The sequence below is a fragment of the Grus americana genome, chromosome Z (assembly GCF_028858705.1).
Source record: "Grus americana isolate bGruAme1 chromosome Z, bGruAme1.mat, whole genome shotgun sequence".
NCBI lineage: Eukaryota > Metazoa > Chordata > Aves > Gruiformes > Gruidae > Grus > Grus americana.
Genome location: NC_072891.1, coordinates 16727909 through 16750624, shown reverse-complemented (window position 1 = coordinate 16750624; position 22716 = coordinate 16727909). Strand labels below are relative to the sequence as shown.

General features: G+C 43.4%; 1 protein-coding gene across 5 annotated transcripts in view; it reads right to left on the bottom strand.

Moving 5' to 3' along the window:
• GHR (growth hormone receptor) overlaps positions 1-17938 on the bottom strand; it is a 132125-nt gene extending 114187 nt beyond the window's left edge. The window contains exon 1 of one of the 5 annotated variants that reach the window (XR_008574701.1): positions 17403-17653. The gene's annotated coding sequence lies outside the window, so the exon portion shown is untranslated. The other 4 variants (XM_054810401.1, XM_054810403.1, XM_054810400.1 and 1 more) reach the window with 4 other exon arrangements.
• Between the last annotated feature and the right edge of the window lie 4778 nt (positions 17939-22716).

The following is a 22716-nucleotide window of genomic DNA, read 5'->3' as shown; positions in this document are numbered from 1 at the left end:
TGAACTTCACAATATTCAAGTGGACAGTGTCTGTTTTAAAAATCAATCCCTTTATTACAGTAAATTGGCTGTAGCAGAAGATCATACTCACCATCTCTCAAAAAGACACCAGGCTTCCCTCAATTAGCTCAAACATAAAAGGTAACATTGCTTTTGTGTACGCTCTTCCCTCCTGCCTGGTTTGCAAATTTTTAATTAAATATAAATAGCATTAATTTTCTCTGGGTGATTAATTTAGCAGGTTAAAAAGTTCACTTGAAGATACAGTACTCATCTAAGTAGCCCGTGGTGTGGAGTAATTATATCTGAGCTGTCACAGCGAAAATGGAATGCAGAGTGATTACTGCTGTACAAAGAAAAAAACATTATTCCTCAATACTGTCTCTATAAACCAGTTCTTATAATCTGGCACTGCCTTCTGTTCGTCCTATCCCCCCAAAACCAAGGATATAACAATTAAAAGATAAAATAATCCAGATAGGGACCCTGGCCGAGACAAGCAGGCTGTTCCATAGGAGCTCACCTTTCAGCACATGTGTAGCCGCGGTCAACTTTAAAGGAAGAAAGAAGCTGTGATGTCCAAGAGAAGGAGATGGGCTGGAGGACAGGGGGGCAAGCCGTGCCAAGGAGTGTCGCTGAAGGTCAGGAGATCACTACTGGCCAGTATTGCCTGCCACAACCCCTCCCAGCTACCACCCCTTCCCACTTGCCCTACAGGCAGAAACTCCCATCCAAACCTCACACCCACATCCTACCTGCCAATCTCCCTCTCTAGGTATGCACCCCATCCATTCATCATCTCTGGTAATTCAAATATTCCTATCTGCAGTGGTAAAAAAAATCAGTAACGTGCAAAATGCCCACTATCTGTCCCAGCAAGCACTCTCCCAGCAAAAGAGAACGATCACCCCCAGCACAATTTGGAAACTGTGCTCACGTTCGATTTTCCAGGAATGAGCCCTCAGACAGAAAAGGGAATAAACAAGAAAATATGTACAGGGATCATACAGAAGTTTAAGGGTAACACTGTGCTGAGTGAGAGCAACAGCCCTGTGTACCCAAAAGTCAACAACCAGATTCCAAGTATTTTGGCATATAAACTCAGTATTTCTTTGGTTAACAAAGTTTAGAAACCTGAGTTGGTGCCAGAGACAAAGGGAACATTCTCATTTTGCAATAAACCTCAGGGAGAGCAAAAGCTCCTATAAGGGCTCACCCTCTAGCTGAAGAAAACTAGTCTGCCAGCTTAGTTTTATTTGCAAAGTTTTATAAGTAGCAGTTAGGGCCAAAGGGGAAACTATAGTATCAGAAGCTTAGTTTGACCACCACAGTTACCACCTTAATCCATGAAAAAAGCAGTGCCAGGATCTTTACTGACCAAAAACCAAACAGGACTTTGAGTGTTTGCTCTGACAAAGGACAGTGCCAGCAGCAGGGGACCAGTGTTGCACTAATGCAGTCGTGGGTCCTGTCCAGATCCACAGCAAAACCTGTTATGCCCACCCTTAACCTGGAAATAAAGATGGATTTTGTGTATTTCATTGAAGCATTTTTCAGTCTGAAGCTTCTTCTAACACACATTTATTTTGGGCAATGTTTAAACAAAAATAAAGCAACAAACCCACCCCCACTCCCCAAAGTAATTACATCTAGGGATTTTCCATGATTCAAGACAGTTTTCTCAGTGCCTTATTACAAGATTAAATATTACTGAGAAATGTAAGGAATAACAGGCTAGACAGCAGTTTTGCATAAAACAAAAAAAGCAGGCACCAGGAATTCTGTAACGCATGAAGGGGAGCAGCACACACAAGAGGGGTGGTTAGCTGCCCCACTCCCAGGTGCTACCAAACACCACTTTCCTTTTGGGCTGCTGCTTCTTTCCAATTGTGTTGCCAAACCAAAGAGCATGCAGAAGAGGGCAATTAAGATCTGAAGTTCAGAAAACCCAACCAGCGGAGAAAGGTTTAGGGAGTGGCATTTGGCTTACAGAAGAGACACAAGACATTTTGGGGAGCAGGAGGAGGGAGGCAAGCACAAAGCCTTGCAGCCTGGAGAGGCTGCTGCAGAGGAAGCAGCGGGCGGCGGCTCATTGTGGCTGCTCTGCTATCACAAGCACCGAATGCGGTGAAGAAGGTGGTTTTTAATAACTTTCCAGGTAGGTACTTAATAAAAACAAAACATCCCTGCGGTGCTGCAAAGCGTCCGCAGACCCTGTGGAGCTTGCTCGGCGGTGCTCTGGGGCTCCGCTGTCTTGTCCGCACCAGAGGCGACAGCTTTTCTATCCGTGATGCAAACTCTTCAAGGACAGGGAGGTGTGTCTGCTCAGTGCCTACCATGGTGTCAGCATCATCAGCGCTAGGTCTACCGTAATCCTCATCTGAGATTTTTGTCTTGCACAATTGATACCTGGTATCAGTAAATAATAATTTAGTGAAATTCTATCTGTTTCAAGGCATTTTAATATCTTCATGAACACCATAAAAACACTGGCTTCTCCATAAAAGAAAACTGACAGCAGTTAGCCCAACAGCAAAAAATCAGTTCAGGAACAGATCCTTTTGGTGTGATGAACAAATTTCAGTTGGCTCCATTCATACTGATATATAATTCTACAGGAGAGATGAAATTTTTATTTCTAGACAGTTCATATTGTTTTATGCAATACAAAATAAATAATTGACTTGAATACACTTGAAAATATTTGAATTCATTCAAATATTAAATTGAATTTATTTGAAATTACTTTTGTTTAGCTGTTTTCAACTCATTAAAATCATGCTTCAGAGTGAAAAATTGATTTTTATTTACAATGTGTCCAGCATTTATGAATTATATCGTCCCAGCTACTTCTAAGAGATGAAATTATTAGTCTAATTCAACCCAAAATTATTAACCAGCTTGGTTGCTTGAAAACTTTGTTTTTCCAGAAAAATTACTACTGTATTTCATCCAGAGGCAAGTTTATAATGAAAAGCTTATATATTTCATTGCACAGAAGAGACTAATTATCTTCACTCTAAATTAAATATTCAAGGATTCCTTCACTATCATACCTCATCAGGCTATATTCAAAATTCCCATAAAACCTCAGATTTCAGAAAAAAATATTTTCCTACAGCTACTTTAGCAAGGCACAAAAAGGAAACTAATATTGGGGAATGTCCAATTTTAGCAGGCATACAGCCAAGAAAAAACACATTAAAAGCACAAATAATCAGCAGGCAGCACAGCCACACGTGACTGCATGTGTTTGGTTTGGCACTATAAATTGTCCTGCCATTCCTGAATGCCGTCTGCTGGTTCTCCAGGGCAGGTATCTTCATATTGTTTAGCACAGTTGACTGAATTGCAAACTATGGCTATGGCACTGTATTAGCAATAAATTATTGTCACCTGAGGCAAGAGTCTTTGCTGCTGTTGATCACAGCAGACAGCACATACCAGGGAAATTCTGCACGTTCCATTGAAGAGCAGGCACTGAACTGAGGTGGCTGTCCAGAGGAGGGCCGCAAAGATGATCAGAGGGCTGGAGCACCTCTCCTATGAGGACAGGCTGAGAGAGTTGGGGTTCTTCAGCCTGGAGAAGAGAAGGCTCCGGGGACACCTTAGAGCAGCCTCCCGTACCTGAAGGGGCCTGCAGGAAAGCTGTGGGACAAGTTGCATCAGCCCAGTGAAAACCCCGCTCCCAGCCAGATGCAGCTCAGGCACCCTATACCATGGAGTATGCTGCAGCCCCCACGGCAGAGAAACAAGAGCCTGCCCAACTAATCAATCTTACGTAGAATATATTTGCCTTTAATTTCTGGGCACAGCCTTCAAATGATTTCCCGTCTGAATCTATCCTAAGCAGCCTGTGTATTGACACATGCTCCACAAAGCTGCGTCGCTCTTAATTGCGGTGACTCTGAAGATTTGCCTTCCGACTCAGGAACCGCAGCTCTTTTGGGAGACAACAGGCTTCTGATACTCCAGTACATTGTGAGGGTAGTCAAGTTGTCGACTGACAGTCAAGAGAGAATAAAATCCCGAGACACAAAGGGACTGCCAGCTGGGAAACTCGGTTTTTTTCACTGATGCAGTTTCCATTTACCAGCAGCCTGAGGAGAGTTATTGTAGCTCATTGGTAGCGTTTCTCAAGGGTCAGAACTGCAAATCTGCTTCTGTGTACATATGCATTTATGAATTTGCATGTATAAAATCTGGTACGCAAGCACCACATTTTCGTTTGGTAAAACATGTCACAGTATATAGAATACCTGCAGGGAAAAAAAATCACACACTTACATGCTCTGAAAACAACAAAATATGTTTGATGACTAATTTCCAGTTATGAAATGTAACAGTCTCATTCCTTCAGGACAAAATGCCTACTGATAATAAAAGACAAAGCAAGTTACTCTTTTGGAAAGCAGCAAGTTAGTATGTCCACACATTTATTTCTCCTAATAGTTTTCCACCTCACAGAACTAATTTGTTTTGTTAGCCCAGTTACGGAGGCATTTCAGCTGTGTGTTTTAAAAAAAATAATCAAATATATTTTCCTGTCTACAAAACACCCAGGAACATGCCAGAAAGTAATTAGGAATGACAAGCATATAATGACATGTGAGCTGCAAGTATTCAGTTTTTAGTCTGGAAAATAAAACACTTAACAACGGACATGGAATGCTTTTGCTCCGGCTCTTTTATGCATAGCTGGCATGACTAGTTTGAAAAATAAGAGAACATGTGCCAATCTACTTCTCAGGCAGAGTTCAGACAACAGAGAAATTCAAAGAGAGGAAAGAAGATCAGACTAACCACACCAGGTGCCTGCATTAACTTTGCAGAGGAAGAACCAGCGTATCAGAGGGCCTGCGGGTAAGTCTCCACAAAGAGATCGGTTTGCGCTCAGGGCCTGCCAGATTCCCATTTCTGCTAAAGAGCGAGCTTTTAGCCATTCTGAGATTGGTAAAGGAGTGCTCGTTTCCTGCAGATAGATCATCATGGGGCAGAGACTAGAGTTAGACATTAAGATTATCTAAGAGGATACCTTACTGGTATTGTTTGGTTAAGTTTTGCTGGATTTATGAAAATAACTTTCAAATAAATTTGACACCCCAATCTGAATTTTCTGAAAGTATGCTGAATTTTGAGCAAATGCCTGGATTTCTAGTATGGTATGGAAAACCTTGTAAGTGTATTTGCTAGTGAGCAACAGGACATGCCTACTGACACCTTGACCAGACACTCTCCCTTAAATCTTAACAGAAGTAGAGTTCCTCAGGCTCAGCTTGCTGAGAATAATGCAGGAAAGTTTTATGATGGAAAAAAGTGGTTCTTTTTATCATGCAACTTGGCAGCAATAGGTTATCTGTCCCAAATAATGCTGGCACTGTATTTCAATTGCTTAGCAAAGTAGCTGTGCGGGATAGTATTGTCCAGTGCCTCACAAGACAGGCTTGTTGCCAACTGGGTCATATAATAATCAGCAAACCAGACTCCAGAAAGGATGCTAGATTCCTCCCAACAGCACCTACCATTGAAGCAATTACATATATTTGGTCATTATAGTGCTAGATTTTCACTTCTTTATTAACGAACTGCTCAAGTGGGTCTGATCAGCAGATAACTTTAATGGCCTGACTTCATACTCGGCCATGAATCTTTAATTCATGTAAAACTTCCAGCTTATGCTACTGCCAAAGAGAACGGCTTGAAGAAAAGGAATAGTCTGTTTGTAGGTTCCCTGGACTCTTGGGTTGGATACATCATCCGTGAAATACAAGCAGCACCTGGCTTATTACTAATTCCAGGACTGCATAAAAACTAAGAGCACAATATATTCCAAACAACACCCAAACACTCAACCCAGTATTCCCCTGTTCTAAGAGAAAAAATAAAACAAAACAAAAAACCCCAACCAAAACCAGAACAGCTGTAGTGGTTCTGCTATGGTTTGGAAACCAGTGCCACGAGCGCAGGCTCTGAAGGCTCATGTGTGGCTGAGGTCTTTCTGAGCTCACTGCAGAGCCTCCCTTGCAGTCGCAGCCGGGGATATGGCCCTGTTCCTGGCCACAAGCTGCATATCGCTTCCAGGAGCTACTGCTTGAGAAATGCAGACCAAATCTTTTACTCCAATCCTACAATCCCTTTTTTCACAGCTACATTAAACTCCCAAATAAACGATGCTGTTTGCATTCCCAGAGCTAGCAGGATACGCGAGAAACACTTTCCTCATAAATATAATTTCTACCTGCTTGCTTGTCATTCAAACTGTAGGGGAGTCCGCAGGGTATTAATAAACCCCTGCAACAAATGGACTGATAATTGACTTTGAGTAATTTCAGAAGCCAAATCCCCCCCCCGCAGTGGTGGCTGCTGCTGCCTCTCATTCAGCATCAGCATCTAGCAACAAGTGATTCCACTGAGTAATCTTGGAAAAATTTGGAGAGATTGTTTTGAATTTTCTTCACAACTTCTCAGTGATTGATTTTATTAATGGCTGAAGATGAAACACTACTGTAGGGCCGTCTTCCTGATCCCATGATAATTATTTCTAATGGTCCACATGGCATTTCAACATTTGCTTAAATTTATTACAATTAGATGACTGCGTTCTACACAGTGACTTGCTGGTAATAAGGGGAAGAAGAGCAGCCAGCATTTAATGCCCATGGATACGTCTCTGAGCCAAACCATGGCCAGAAATACTAACACCACATAAAATACATCCAAAGTTTGTAATGCTATCTGCAGAAGTTCCCTACCTATAGCCCAGTAAGGTCCCATGCCACTCCTCAGAAAGGAGTTACCGGGATGGTTTTGAAAGCATCATCCCTCACCCACCAGACACACACAGGTCTGCAAAGAAAAAGTCCAGGGAATATGAACAGTTGTTTGTTTTTACTGTTTTGAATGATAACACAATAAATGGCATTAGTCCTTTTCTGTACTAAATGAAGTGCTCTGCTAAGAGAAACGAATGAATAGTAAAAGCAGTAGGGGTCAAAAGTCAAGGCCTAAAGCCAGAGCTGCCGATACACAACTATTTATAATGTAGAACATTAAAAAAAGGTCTGTGCTGTTCACTTAGAAGTACATACCCTCCATCCTTGATCTACAGTGTTAGAATTACTGTCTGCTCTTCATGTCTGAGTCCCCTAATGCATCCCAGAAAGCTTATGCAAGATAAAGAATCAATGCTAGCCTGTTCAATGTGCTTTTTGGTGCTTTTTTATTGCTGCTTTTCAAATGTCTGAATTCCTCTGGTATTGTTAGTGTGATTATAGCACCTACAAATGATTGCCAGCCAGCTGTGCTACAAACTGCGCCAACAGAACAAAATGCAGATTAACATTCATCTTTCCCCAGAAGATGCCTTATTTCTGTCCGGTAATTGCCATAATGAATATGGTTGGTTGTTCAGGCTTCCTGCTACTCTCTATTAGGAAGTTTCCACCTCCACCAGTGTCACACCTCCACCAGCTTCTGCAGCTCTCCTCTCTTAGGGACACTTAACATGCGGGCTTTGCCATCGGCTGTTTCTCCCATACTGCTACCCGAGGAAAACGATTGCCGAGTTCACACACAAGAGCACAAACTCAGACAGACTTGAATTTGTGCTGAGCAGTGGCGCAGGGAGAGGGGCTGGAGAGGAACGGGGACGGCGCCCAGGCAGCTGTGCTCGCAGGCGGCTGAACGGGCAATTGAAGCCCCGGCTGCTGTGTCCTCCGGCCGAGCACAGCTCAGCAATTTCCCTGAGCTGGCTTCAATCCGTGTTGTCTGGAAGTGCTCCACAAGCCACAGCTTGTGAACAACTGCACTGCTTCTGACTGGGAATTTTAATAACATTTTTTAAGAGCGCCTATCTGTATTGTTAAAGCAGGGAGTAATCAGAGCATCGGGAAAATCCACTAGGATATGAAGCAACACCACAAACACAGGGTTTTGCCAGTGCCCACCAGAGCTACCCTGCCAAAGCACAATGATGTGGCAAGACATAAAGATTGCTCATTTGTACTGTAAAAGAAGCTTCTGTCAGTCCTTCCATGCTTTCTCTAAGCCACACAATTCAGAAAATCCTACCCAAAATGGAAAGCCAATTTTCAATCAGAAGAGCTGGAATAAAGCAAAGGAAGTAACTTTGCTAGGGCTATTAAATGTAACAGTAACATCAGGCTCAGCATGGATTATACAAAACAGAGTTCAATAATCCGGGTGCATTATTCTTCTTTATGCATTGCTCTGTTAAAGATGTGCTGAAATTTGACTGTATGTCCAGTAAGCTGTGGATCACCATTCTGCTATTTGGCTTTGTCAGTTATTTAATATGCCTGCTTAAAAATGGTCAGAAGAAAATAGGAAAGCATCCTACAAAGCCTCTGCAAGTAATCTGCTGCCTTCTCCCTCATGGCTGGTACTGACACTGACACAGCAGAGTTTGAGTGTTCCTCCCTCCCCACTCCATCTGTTACTCTGCACCCTCTCTGGCAGACTGGCTCATGGTAACTTCTCCACAGATTAAGTGTCAATAACTCTAAGGAATGTCACCCGAGTAGGCTACAGAGGCTTTTAACCTAGAGCCTATAAAAAATGACAGCATAAAGGATGTTTATATGTACTGTAATATAAACAGAAGAAATTTCTCAAATGGTTTGTACTCTGCTAGAAAGTGTTTAAGGGTTCAAAATTAAATAAAAAAAAAATTACTTGACTAAGCCTATTCAACTCTTGCTCTCAGGCGAGTGAAGGTTTTGGCATGCGGCTTGCGGAGCCGAGGAGCCTGGCCACCCCCGATGGAGCAAACGAAAAACCCCAAGAGCAGACAACTGTGAGACCTGCAGATCCAGAAGCCACAGCTGAGGTTGCTGCTCTGTAGTACTGCTCAATCTCAGCACACTTCTTGTGCCAATTTCCACGGTATCCGGTCGGTGCAGGCGTCTGAGATGTAGCGGGTGGGAAGGATGATTCTTCTTTTGCCAATAAGGGCACACTTCTGCTTCATACTAACAGGATTACCAAGCCACAGCTTCTTGTCAGATCGGGCTCCTTCAGAGGAACCTTTTAAAATAATTTTTAAAAATCCAGACAAAATAAATACCTAGTGAGAGATATGTCTTCTGTCTCAGCCCTAACAACAAATGGTGCAGGTCTTTTTTATTGACATCTTTTTTTTTTTTCCACTCTTCAGCATCAGTAAATAACACAAAAACTGCAATACAAACAAAGAGTATGCGTACCAACTGTTTCCATATAAGATGAGCTGGTGAAAGACATCAGTTGTTCGATGTAAAAATACCATCTTTCTGTTCCCTGTGTTTTTTTTTTTATGAGCTGTTGCACTGACATGCTCCTAACAAAACACTGCAACCAATACACCATTTGGAAAGCACAGCAATGCAAGCCTCTGGCAAAATGAGTCCTACACTACTAAAACCATTTCTACTCCTACCACAGCTCTACCCACAAAGTGGCATAATCTTTACAATAATAAAAAAATAAAATCTTTTTTAAAAAATTACTATGAAAATATACTTCTGGGTGCAATTCAGGTTACATTTCAATTTTTAAGTAATCTTGAGGGTTTTGGGCTTTTTACTGTGTTTTAGTCCAGTCATCTCAAACATCCTTAAACAAATCATTACACTTAGTCTTAAACATGTCTTTCTGATTACTGGTCACGTAATGTTCAATTTTCCCCTTAAGACAGTGGAACCAAACAGTTTAGAGTCTATAACTTGAGTCTTTCCAATACCATCCAACAGTTGCCCATGCTTTCATGTCCTGTTCTTTCTACTTACACATATTCCATTTTGTTTCAGAAACTATCCACAATCTGTATGCAATCGCTGGCTCTTGATCTCTCACATCATAGAACCTCTCCTCCTTTTCTGCATGACTTAGAAAACTGAAACACCTGTAGAACATGTTCATCCACTGTGGAAAACTTCTTCCCTCTTCTACTCTGAGATCTCCTGTGAATAACTAGGGTCTGGAGTTCCTTGGACTTGAAATAGCATTCAAACAATAAGCCAGAATTCTTTAAAAAATTAATTATATCTGAAATTCATACTTCAGCATATGAAACAGGAACATGACTACAGAACCTTCTGTATGAAGATTTCCATTACATTGCTCAATGTCAACATGAACAATTAGTTAGGATTAATCTCTCTTCCTAAATCCTATGTTCTTTCTTTTTGACGGATGGACTTTTTTATTCCCACTGAATCCATAAAGCTCCCTTGGGCTCTTACAGAGTGAGCCCTCTACCTGCAGTAGTAGAATGGGACAGGAAAAGGGACCTGCAATGATTTTCACAATACTTTCGTTTACTTTAATAAAACATTAACTTTTTTATGATTGGAAAAAAGCAATAGAACAGGCTACAACAAATGCATGGGCACAACAGTAAACAGTATTGCTTTTTCATCATGGCATTAAGTGCACTCATCTATGCCACAAGCTGGATCAAAGATACAAGGGTACATTTATTGCTTATTTCCCTTGTACAGTGAATACAGCTTTTACACAGTTATACACAATAAGCCTGAAAAATCAATGAGGTATAATGATGGAAGTTAGGCAGGCCCCTCACACCACTTAAACTGGTGAATGCCATCCTTCCCTAATGTCACTGCCAGCATCCCTGTGGTCAGCCAAAGCCTTAAGAACAATCAAGCAGCATTCACTGTGCGCCTTGTGGTGGATAAATTACACACCGCTGAAAAAAGTGTGTCTGCACCCACTACAATCAAAGAAATTCAATCTCTCAAAGCTATCTACTATTTCAAGGAAATTAGCTATTCAGGCAAAATACTTAACTAAGTACCAGCAGTGACGAGGCGCAGGCTGCTTTACAACAGCGACTGCGTTTTCTGAAATGGTTTCTGAACTGATATAGCCACCTTATTAAACGGACCTTAGTGCTGGAAGATACCAGAGCTCATCACACAGTTCCACAAAAATAGCCTTCCTCAGAGGGAGGCGGAGGGGCCATTTCTTCCCATCCCGGGCTGCAGTCCCTCCATGCCGTACACGCTGTCCTGCACCAGCAGAACTGGCCGGTGTACAGGAGGCCAGCAGTGACCGTATCACGTAACAAGCATCTCTCCTGTGCAGTGTTTGTTACTGCCACCCAGCACAAGCAGACCCTGAGACTCACTGCTGCTCTCCAAAGGTCAGAAATCATGGCTAAAAAGCCTAAACCGCCACCTCACACCCTCTCTCTGATCCTACTGCAGTAACATTGTGGCCACAAGTAAGAACAGTTCATCCACAGGTACTGGACCAGCAGGTTGTCACTGTTCAGCACAAGTCTGAAAAGCTTTAGCTGCATGTGTTTCGCTTACATGTGTGGATGAGCAAAAACCTGCAAATGAATTCAAGAAAAAAGAGCAGGGTTTCCCACTGCACACTGCAAATCGTTCCTTCTGGTGGCTCAACTCACTGCCGCAAGCATGGCCCTAGCACGTGCGCTACAAAAGGCAGGGTTCAACCTGGAAGACCAAAGCTTCAGCGTAAGCACAGCTCACTGGGCTTGATCTGCACGTGCTGTGAAGTACCCATGGGCTGCTGGAGTCCTGACTGTGCTCTATTCTGCCCTGTTTACTTAACATCTGACTTAGTCCTTAGATCTGCTCTGTGCCCCAATTCAAACTGTCACAGTCATTACAAAAGCGATTGTTTTCCTGGGGTTTCTTTGTCAGTGAAAGTTCCATAGCGTTCCCTGGACATACCTGACTAGGCTCAGCCATAAAAAGGAAACAAAGCTAAAGATACAGCAGCTCAGTGCTTCCAATTGTTTTTCTCCTCTTGATCCTCATCCCAAGCCTTCCTTACTCGAGGCAGAAAAGATAAAGCTTGGTCCCAAATGTAATCACAATCAGCCCTCTTCAATTCATGTGAAGCAAGGGATAAGAACCACCATCTAGAAGGACTCCTGCTTTCTTTTCATTCACTTTTTACAGCATCAGATAAAGCCACTAGTGAGCTCATGAACAGTTAAAACACTGAACAGTTCAAGCTTTTTTGTATGAAAACCATACACAAGGCATTGCTCAAAATAATTATAAAGTAGGTTCATAACATGGTTCTTGAACAAACACAATTTAATAAGCATTTAGTACCAAATTCAAACAGTATTTGCAGTCATGCGATAAAGGAGAGCCCACTGCAACAATTCATTCTCAAGGTAACACTGACATAAATTCCTATGTGTGTGTGAAAAAGGCAGGCAAAAAAAGAAAAAAAAAAGTGAAATGTAGTAGAAATCAGGCTGCTAGCTGAACATTTGACAGCAGCTGGGAATAAGGCATGCAGTTCATGAAGTGAAGCAAAAACTGACAAGCATGCTCATTTAAGTGAGACAGCTGAAATAAAATTCATCGGTTCTTTCAGTTTGTTTCTCCTGGCCTACAAACTCTCCTTCGTGGTGAGACTATCACTACCCAATCCCCAAACTCCAAAAAGAGTTGTTTGGCTATATCAGTAAGGTTGCAGAGATGAACCATGGACAGATTAAAACCCGAAACTGTTGCATACTGGTCAGGAACACAGACCTCTGTTTCCAGAACTAACACGGGTGCGGTTTCTAGCTACAGGGGACCATCAATGCATCCTAGGCATCTAGTGGAATATGGAGCCAGCACATTGGGATTTGAATGAACTCAGCGTTTTATAGGTGCAGCAGATTTTCAAGGCTAGAAACAGCCATTGGATGTCTCTGCCTGGAGAACTACAGGCAAAAATACTTCTGTTCTCCCCAAATTCTAGGCTGACCAGACCTGAACCAGCACCACTGCAAAAGCTGGAGTACTGAGTGCCTATATCAGGCTGCCCAGGACCACAATGCCACGACAACCTGGGGGGTTGGGATTTGATTTTTCTCCTACTGAAGGGCCAAATTTTACCAATCTCATTTTCTCCTGAGGCAGTAAAACTTAAAATTCAATTTAAGCACTTGAATGATGCAACATGATGATTGTTGTTAATAATCTAACTCTTCCCAGCTACTCCTCAGAGCTGTTGTGTGTTAGCTCCTGACAAACCCGTATTGCAAAATTACTCTGTAGAGCATCTGAAATATTACTTTGTTTGGACTACCTATACACTGAGTTTGAAGACTGTAATAGATTTATGACAGTATTTAAACAGCTTTTAAATTTCTAAATGTTAATTATCTCCATCTCTATTACTGTTCGGTGTTTAAATGGTACCCAAATGCAACTGATTATTTGTATTTATGTCTTCATACATCATCTTTGTTCTAGGATTACAAGCAGTAAGCTTATTAAGTGATCAGAGACAGAAATCTTCCACCTTAATGAGGGTAAAGCTGGTGAAGCATCTTCTCTTTGCACATTCTGAGTTCAGTTTCCCACATTATGCACCCACCCTAGGTAGTCATCTATGCTTGATCCACAGGCCTAGCAGGTCTAGCACTGTGACAGCCTAATGCTGTGTGTCTCTCTAAATGGCTACAGAAGAGCAGAGACAGGAAAGCGTAACTCCTTCCACACCAGTGGAAGTGTTTACACTCTTAATGCAGAGGGGTTAAAATCTTCTGGTAAATTTACCAGAGCTCCGTATCCTCCCATCAGTGTTCCCCATGCAGAGTTCGTTGTCTCCATCACATCTTCAGTGTCCTTCATGCAGTCCTGTGTGACTTTCCCCCGTAGGACCACAATCCCATGCAGTAGATCCCTTCCACAACACATAACCACTAGTTCGGACACGTGGCAGGACAAAAAACTATTTTGCAGACTGTATCACTACAAGTCGGAGTATCTTAATTAACTCAGAGTTATAAAACTGAGCATGATTTAGAAGATACAGATGTCGGCATCGTGGTCAGTGGATTTTTTGGAAAGTCAAATGACTTACGTAAATGTGATTAGCATGATAAATATGAATAGCATGACAGATGGAGTTTTAAAGGTCATAAATGCTTGATTACTGCTATAATCCTACAGCTACTGACTACATTGATAACCTGAAGTGCGACAACCTTACACCTGAAAGGTTACTCTGAACCAAGTGCCTGTGCATGTGCATCCACACATTTAATACAAGTAATTCATGCATCAGTAACCATTACTGCTTGAAGCAGAAGACTGGACAAGGCTGTTTTCCAGTAGTTATTCCTTCACTAAAAGTAATTTTAATTGTCCTTTACATTCTCACAACATTGTATCTTTGAAATGCTCAGCAAACAGTGAGGAACATAACCTTGTTTAGGTAAGACATTAAATCTCATCCTACTGCAAACCACCCTGCTACTATGAAGCGTTTCTGAAGTTAGTATTAAATTATTAATAAAAAATTGAAGTTTCTGGTGATTATTTTCAGTAGAATACCTGCTTTCTAAAGGTCAATAAAACATCACACTTAAATGTATTTTCATTTCATAATCTGCAGTAAACATGGTACGGACAACATCTATCTTTATCAGGAAACAGCCTTTACAATTCACTGGGAAAAATTGTTTCTCACGCACTGAGAACCAGCTCTTTGGTAAAAGGATGCTTGTTGCATCTCTCACAAATTGAAATGATGTGTAAATAGACACCCACCTCATACAAAGAACTTAACTGGGATTCATATACAATAAAGAAAGATTTCCCTTGTGATAAACAATTTGAGCACAAAGTGTTCCTTCAAGTCCTGACATAAATCTGCTCCTGCCAAGCTAGTATCTCGTTGCGTCAGCCTTTCGCCTTCGCCACAACTGTAGTGGCAGCCCTGCCGCCTCTCTGCCTGCTTTCCTCACACTGCCCTCTTCCCAGAATTACTGTCCCAGTTCTGCTGGGCCAAAGATTCATTTTTCCATCAGATAAATATTTGATTAAAAAATTCCTTTAGTTAAAAGGAACCCGACCCTCTAGCAAACCCATCATTTAGGGACTCCATGTGGCATAAGCAGACTCATTATTGCACTGCTAGTATCCTTGTCCTTCCTTTCCCCAACAACTTTATCCCCTCTTCTTGTTATTCCTATCATTTTTATTTCTCTGCAATGCTTGAAAATGTTTTGACACCTACCTTAAGATTGCAAGAGCTTCAACTGGGCTGAATGCAAGTGCTGTTGGGTCTGATAATTTTTTTTTTTTTTTAAATCAGACAAAAAAAATATCAAAGCATCTCTGCCTATGTTGCTTTCTCAATTACAAATATTCACAGTTTCTACTTTGTCCACGGAAATCTGGTATTTCAAATAAGATGCACAATATTACATTTATTCAGTTTGATGCTCCCATTAGTAGCGCAAGATAAATACCAGCTTTCATTAGAAAGAATTTCTGCAGCAAAAGGAAGCTTCATTTGACAGTAGCAAGGCCTACCTCTAGTTTATATACACATTAACAGAAATGTACATACAATCAAGGGAAAGAGACCCTGTGTGTTAAAGTTATACCCTAAAAGGACCAATATATATTATACTTCCTCAGCCTCCAGATCATGGAAAAGAAAGGTACCAAGCAAGAAATAGAAGAATTGCCATCAAAGATTTGAGCTTTCCCTACTGGAAGCAAGTCACATGCGGTAGCACATGCTACTTCAGTTAGCAAAAATATGCAGAATCAAGCTCTGTACATCCCCCCAACACACCCAGTGTAGCACAGACACCCAAGCGCTCTCTGGGAGCAGTGCTGTCACGCTGCACGGTGCTACAGAAAATAACACCTCTACAGAGCCCCCAGGTTTACATATTTACATGGTGCTGCACTGTGCTGTGCAGATACATCAACACCAGCAGACAATGAAACAGCCCATGGCAATGAAAACAATACTTGACAATACTGGGGAATTTGACTCCAAAATATTTGGGGGTATCTATGACTCCTCTATAAAGTAAGTATCAGCAGTTATTTTCACATATTTAATAAAAGTACCACTACAATTTACTTGCAATTTTAGAAATTACTCCTCAGAAGCACTGCAAGCTGTCTTGTTTGTTAATCTTTTATAATTATTAAAACATGCTAATGTCCTGAATTAACATGGCAAGTAGCAATTTTAGTAATGTGAGACTGAGATGTGGTGGAGATGAAAGACACCGCATTCCTATTTAAATGTTTCAAGCTGTCTGAATAACTTTCAGGAATACTTATATTTATCACTGAGACCCACAAAACATCTCAATTGCAATTTACTCTAATCTCAATATTTAAAGTAGCATCTTTTAAATCAACACTGGTATTTAAATAAATCTTACCAAATCTCTTTATGTTGATTACCAACTACATTTTCATCACTGATGTGAGCAAACGAGTCTATACTATACAGGTAAAAGTCTTTCAGATTTCAGTTAAGCACCTCTTTACCTGGTAAATAACTTCAATTTTTCCTATCAGTAAACACTTGCTTGAAACCTTTATAAAATGGGATCCAACTCAAGCAGTGGGCTACAGTTTTTTTAATTGCTTCATTCTTATTTCTGATTTAGCCATGAACAGAAAGATGACCAGGTGTGGGTCTTTTGCAGTTGCTACAGGAGGAGGAAAGTGAAGCTGTGACTAAATACAGTAAGCTACACTAGGTTCTGAACAAGATACACACTACTGAAAAAATGAGTAATTAATGCACATCCACACAGTTGATCTCTAGAATTAGCCCCATGAGAGTTTCCAACAAATATCACCAAAGATGTTGCTGTGAGAAAACACTAGTTATGCCTCTGCAATAACTCCCTGTTTTGTATATTTCTGCTGAAGAGTATTTGCAGTATTTGTTTTTAAAAGTCATCTCTTCGGTTTTTTCCCTGTGCGATACGTATAGCAGACCACACACTAAGAAATGCACTCAATCATAGATGGTCTGAAAAGTAAAAAAAAACCAAAACAAACCCACCAAAAAAAAGGGGGTGGGGGAATTGTATAAACTGGAATAAACTACACAGAATAAGACACACTCCGATTAGGTCCAGCAGGGAAGACTGAGACGCTGGCAGCTCATCTACCGTTCTCGCTCGGCTTTTTAAATCCACGTCCATACATAAAAGAAGGTTTCTCTGAATATCGTCTCCAGACCTCCAAGGCCGTGTTCCTCTCCCCCGTCATCCCCTCTCATCACCCACAGCACGCGGAGTCACAAAACTTTTCGCCCCCACGCCTGTCCCCCGCCAGCCGTCCCAGCCGTGTGTCCGCTGCCACGGCCGGAGCTGACGCCCGCTGCCACGGCCCGGGTCCGGCGCCGCGCTGCCCGCGCCAACGGGAGACGCCGGGGCCCCCGCTCCCGGAGGGGCTCCGACACCGACAGGGCCCCTGGGGGCTGTTTAAACCCCCCCCTCCCCCCCGCCACCCCTAGGCGACAGGCGGGTGGGCGGGAGGCGAAGCCGAGGGCGACAAAGCTGCCCCTGGGGCGCCCCACACGGGACGCGGCCAGCGAGAGGCGCGGAGCCGCCGCTCGGTACTCACCGACTCGCTCAGAAACTTCCCCCAAGTTTCGGCGGTACGGCGGGCACGGCCCTCCCCGGCGGGCGCCGGCAACCATGGGAGAGCCTCAGCGAGCGGCCGCCGCGGCGGCGGCACCGCCGGACATCGCGCTCCCTCCGCCCGGAGCCAGCCTCAGCGTCTGAAGCGGCAACGACCGACAACGACGAGCGACGGCGGCCCGGCGCGGGGCTGAGCCCGCACCCCTCCAGCGGGGCGGGGCGGGACGGAACGGGACGGGCGGGGAGGTCAGATCGGGGCGGGAGACGGCGGAGAGCGCAGCCCGCCGCCCCTCCCCACACACCCAGTCCTACCTCCGCTCCCCCCCGTCGTCGGCGGCGGCGGCAGCAGCACTCACTTCGCTCGCCGCCGCCGCCGCCCCGCAGCCCTCTCCGCGCTTGCCCTGCCTGCTGGGGCGCGGGGCGCTCAGCGGCGACGGCCGCCACCTCTTTCTCTTCCCATGTCCGCCGCGCCCCGCTCGGCAGCTGGCTGCGTCCGCCGCGGGTGAAGGGGGTCAGGGAGCGGAGCCGGCAGCGCGCCCGGGAAACATGTCTATCGGCGGGAGCGCCGACACTTTTACGGCGCCCCAAGGCTCCGTCTAGGGGAAGGCGGCGGATACTGCAGATGCTCCTTATCGCGGGGGCAGAACTGCCGCCCCCGGGACGCCAGCTCCACGGTGCGGGCGCGGGGGGCTGCGCGCAGGAGCTATCCCATTCCCCCGGAGCCTCCGGCGATCGCTGGTGACGGGTGGGAGCCCGGGCTCCCGGCTCCGGGCGTGTGCCGGCAAGGGCAGGGCTGGCGCCCGGTTTGTTTTCAAGAAGGTGGTGATTCCGATTTTAGGGAGAATGGGGTGTAAGCGTGCTACACACGGGCTCCCAGGTGGAAATTAAGTGGTTTTGAACAGTTGAAAGTGCAATGATGGGCACCTTTCTCCACCAGGTGTGTGGCAGAGCACATGCGGGGCTAAGTAACGTGAGTATAGACATCACCTACAGCAAAAGGGAAAACAACCGCTTGGACCTTTTTTTACAAGAATAAAGATTTCTCTTTTGAGAAACATATTAGGAAAGAAAACAGTCAAAAATTAGTACAGTGCCATTAGTTTATTTTATTTAGGTATAATCTATGTTGACAAAGTACCAGAGAGATCCACACGCGCAAAGGTGGCTTCAGCAGTGACATACTGATCTTTAAGGCCCTTCTGCGGCCCCTCTCCACCCCCCCATGCTGGCTCAGCATCTGGCTTCCTCGTACAAGGGAGGTGGGACAAGAGCCACACAAAGCCAGTGTTGCAAGAGTTTCACAATCATTTGGTAAGCCATGATGCAAAGCCCCCTCTGAAATTAACCCAGAACAGAAGAGAATTGTAGCTCACCCACGTTCCCTGCTGTGGTTCGATAAACACGAATGCTGGTGCCACCACATGGGAGTTGTTAGGTTACAGTGACCGGGAACGGTGCAGTTCCTGGCACCTTTCGCAGCTCAGGTTGATGCTGCCCTTCCCTCATTCTTGCACCAGGAGCTGTGTGACTGGGCGCTGCTTGGCTTCAGGGAGCTAGTGTGCCTCAAAGACTGACCTGCAAACAGTAAGTGGTCAGTCCTCAGCCAGGCTGTCACTCCAGGCTGGCTCTCTGACCACACCATGAGTGCCAGACCAAATGGGGGAGGGTACATGTGGGTGTGTAAAAACATGTAGCTGGGGCAAGATGCACTGTGATGTGACCTCATCAATTTTGAATTGGCTTAGAGGAATTGTAATCATACATTTCAATAACTGCCAGAAGTATCACTGAGGTTTTAAAGTAAGGGCATACAGATACATATTTCTCATTCCTACACCAGAACCATCTCTTGCCTTTTCCTCATTTAAAAAGTCATGGAAACAGAACTCTATATTCTTTAAACAGTGTCAAGCAATACCATAGCCCTTCCATTAATACACGGCAAAGGACATTGAGTTTCAGTTCTTACCACTGGTTAGGGGATTCACATCCACATGTCCTAGGAGATCCTGTCCTGCCAAACTAGCGGTTTTTCCTCAGGCCTTTCATTCTTACCTCCTGTTACCAAAGCTATGGCAAAGCATCATTAGTAATTAGCAACTCATTGAGTTAGAAATTGCAGCCACGGACCTGATCCTGGCTGTAGTTTTGTGGTTGGAGCTCTGTGTTAGGAGAAGAAAACTTGTATTACAGCTCCAGAGATGCTTACGGCTTTTGTGCAATACAACATTCCTGTCACATACTAAGATCTGAGATTATTACAAAGTGTTTTTTATTGGCCAAGTAGCAGTGAGAGTTGAACATCTAAAATACCACATAGATAAACCAGAGAAAATACTTTACTACTCTCTCATTATATGTATGAGTAAGCATAGATAATAATAGATCAGTAGTTTTATTATATATACTGGATTTATACCTCCCTGGACTTCCTGTACACTAGATGACATTTTTTGCTTCTTCACATGGCAGGTGGTTTAGTTTCATGGGGATTAATGTCAAAACACAGTTCACTGCCAACAAGATCAGATTTAGGCAAAAGCAGCCAAAGTGATTTTCAACTGGAAAGCTTGTGGCGGTGCAGATGGGGCTAGGAAGACAGGAGACAGGTAAAAGTGTAGGTAGGTGCTTGTTTGGGGTCCTGGCTTGGGAGAGCAGGGGGGCTTTGGAGGGGTGAAGGTCATCAGCACACAGGTAGGAGGGGGTTGAAAGTTTGTGAAATAGCTTATCTGAAGTTGGAAAACAAGGTAATTTGTTTGGGGATATTTTTAATAATTAGGCCTTCACCCCTAAATTAAGTTTCAAGTTTCGGCACTGCCTACATCTAGTCCTGGAGCTGCAAAAGCACAAGGGTGTGTGTTATGTGTCTGTAGGATAAATAGTTTGAATTTTCTTCATTGCTCCAATGCAAGTAAATAGTATAATACATGTTCAGTGATCTTTTGGCTTCTCTCTTATTAAAAAAAAAACAAAGAAGGAAAAAAGTCTGTCTTTCTTTTAATAACTAGTGTACTCAATTTCGTTGGAGGATTTGGGAGGATATTATACTTATTCTGTGCTGCTAGTCTGTGGTAATATTTTAATTGTCAACAGAAATTAGATTCAGAATATTTGAATTTGGTATCTTATGAAGCATGAATCTTAAATTTAGCTCAGTGACAATATAGGAATTGATTATATTCTTTATATATGTTAGGAAACATCTACCTTTCAAACTATGTATAAATTCATGTATGCCTACGTACTTCACTTTTTCATTTACACTGTATTATCACTCTTCCAGATTCCCTCCAATCCCCTTAAAAAGCCTGGAAATGCAAGTCTGGCTTGAATACACTCAGGAAAGATACTTGAATGCTGACCATTTATTCTGATGTAATATCCAGTAATAGCAACACCAGCTAATGTAAGTACTCTGTTCTCTGCACACATGGTTGCCACTTCAGTCCATTCCAAACAGTATATGGAAAGTCGTCTTCTTTCCGAGTGTGATGCTCTGGAACCAGGCACAGAAGACAAAATGATGGCTGAGTCTGGTTTTGCTCTCTGTTTATGTTAGTGTATGATGCAGTGTTTATCAACAGGATGTCAAATAGGATTCCAACAGCTCAGTTCGTAATAGTTCTTCGTCTGGAAGAGGTTCCTTCACTTTAAAGTGGCTATAGCCAGTGCACATTATATTATGATTGGCGGTAATTTCTACAAGACTAGCTGTGTATGCCTAGTGTAAGCACTGGCTTAAGTCTGTGCTTGTACAGCGTAAAGGTAACTATATTGGTAAAATCTGCCGTAGTTGGAGTTAAACCAGTCAAACTCTGGTTGCTCACTTTAGAAGGCAATAGTTTCCCATAGACAGCAAAAGCTATGTTAATATATACATTTCTAGATCAATATCATGGGGTCCACATACAGCGTCCATGCTACAAAAAAAGGGTTTCTTTGTCTAGTAGAGTTTACACTGGAAGGAAATAAAGTTATTTTTGTGTTGCTGGGCATTTTGCCAATACAATATTGCAAAATGCACTCTTAATTGATATTGCTTTACCTGCTGAGCTTTTAGGCGAGGCCTGAGACTCCAAGGCCTTTGAAATTCCATTTCTTTTACACTTTAAGTGAGTATGAATGTGTTTCTCTTGAGTGAAGAACTACTTATATTGAATTACAAAGAAAGTTTTTATTTTTCAAAACTGCATGAGAAAACTGCAGGAGACTGAGATTAAATCAAGACATTGTTCATATTCCATATTCTTACCTGCAGCTTAAATCTATGTTTTTATGTATTTTCTTTGCTTTTTGTTTAGCACAATCATAGAATCACAGGAAAATTTGGTTTGGAAGGTACCTCAAGAGCTCCCTAGTCCAACCTCCTGCTCAATGCAGGGTCAATGAAGAGGTCAAACCTTCTTGCTCAGGGCTTTATCCAGCTGAGTTTCACAAAATTCCAGGGATGAAGACTGCACAACATCCTGGGGCAACCTGCTCCACCGCTGCACTCTCCTCATGGGGAAAAAGGCTTCCTTTCTTCTCCAGTCTGAACTTCTCATTTCAGCTTATGCTCATTGCCTCTCCTCCTGCCACCATGCGCTGCTGCGGAGGGCCTGGCTCTGTCTTTTCAATGACCTTAGTTGTAGCAAAGGGAAAGCTGCTCTGAGGTGCTCCCAAAGTCTTCCCTTCTTCAGGCTGAAGCAGCCCCATCCCTCAGCCTCCCCTTGCAGGACTGATGCTCCAGCTCCTCAGCATCCTGGTGGCCCTCAGCTGAGCTCACTCCAGTTTAGCAATGTCTCTCATGTAGGAAGGGGGAAAAATGATGCAGTGCACAAGGTGACATTTCATGACTGTCAAGTGAAGGGGCATAATCACTTCTCTTGCTGTGCTCCTGTTCACACAGCCCATGATGCTGTTGGCCCTCAGTGCTGCTGAGGCACATGGCACCTTGCTGTCTACCAAATCCACAAGGTCCTTTTCAGCAGGATTGCTCCCCACACAGTCAGTCCTCAGCTTGCATTACATTACAAGCATGGGCTTCTTTCTTCCCAGGGCAGGATTTTGCATTTGTCCTGGCAGAATTTCACATGGTTCCCATCAGCCAATTCCTCCAGCCTGTCTAGGTCCCGCTGGAAGACAGCCCTGCCCTTGAGTGTATTGACTGGTCCCTCCAGTTTATGTTATCTGCAAACTTGACGAGAGCACATGTTACCTCCTCCAGGTCATTGATACAGATGTTAAACAGGACAGGTACATGTATTGATCCTGTGGTACTCCACTTGTTACTGACCTCCAGGCACAGGGACTATGAA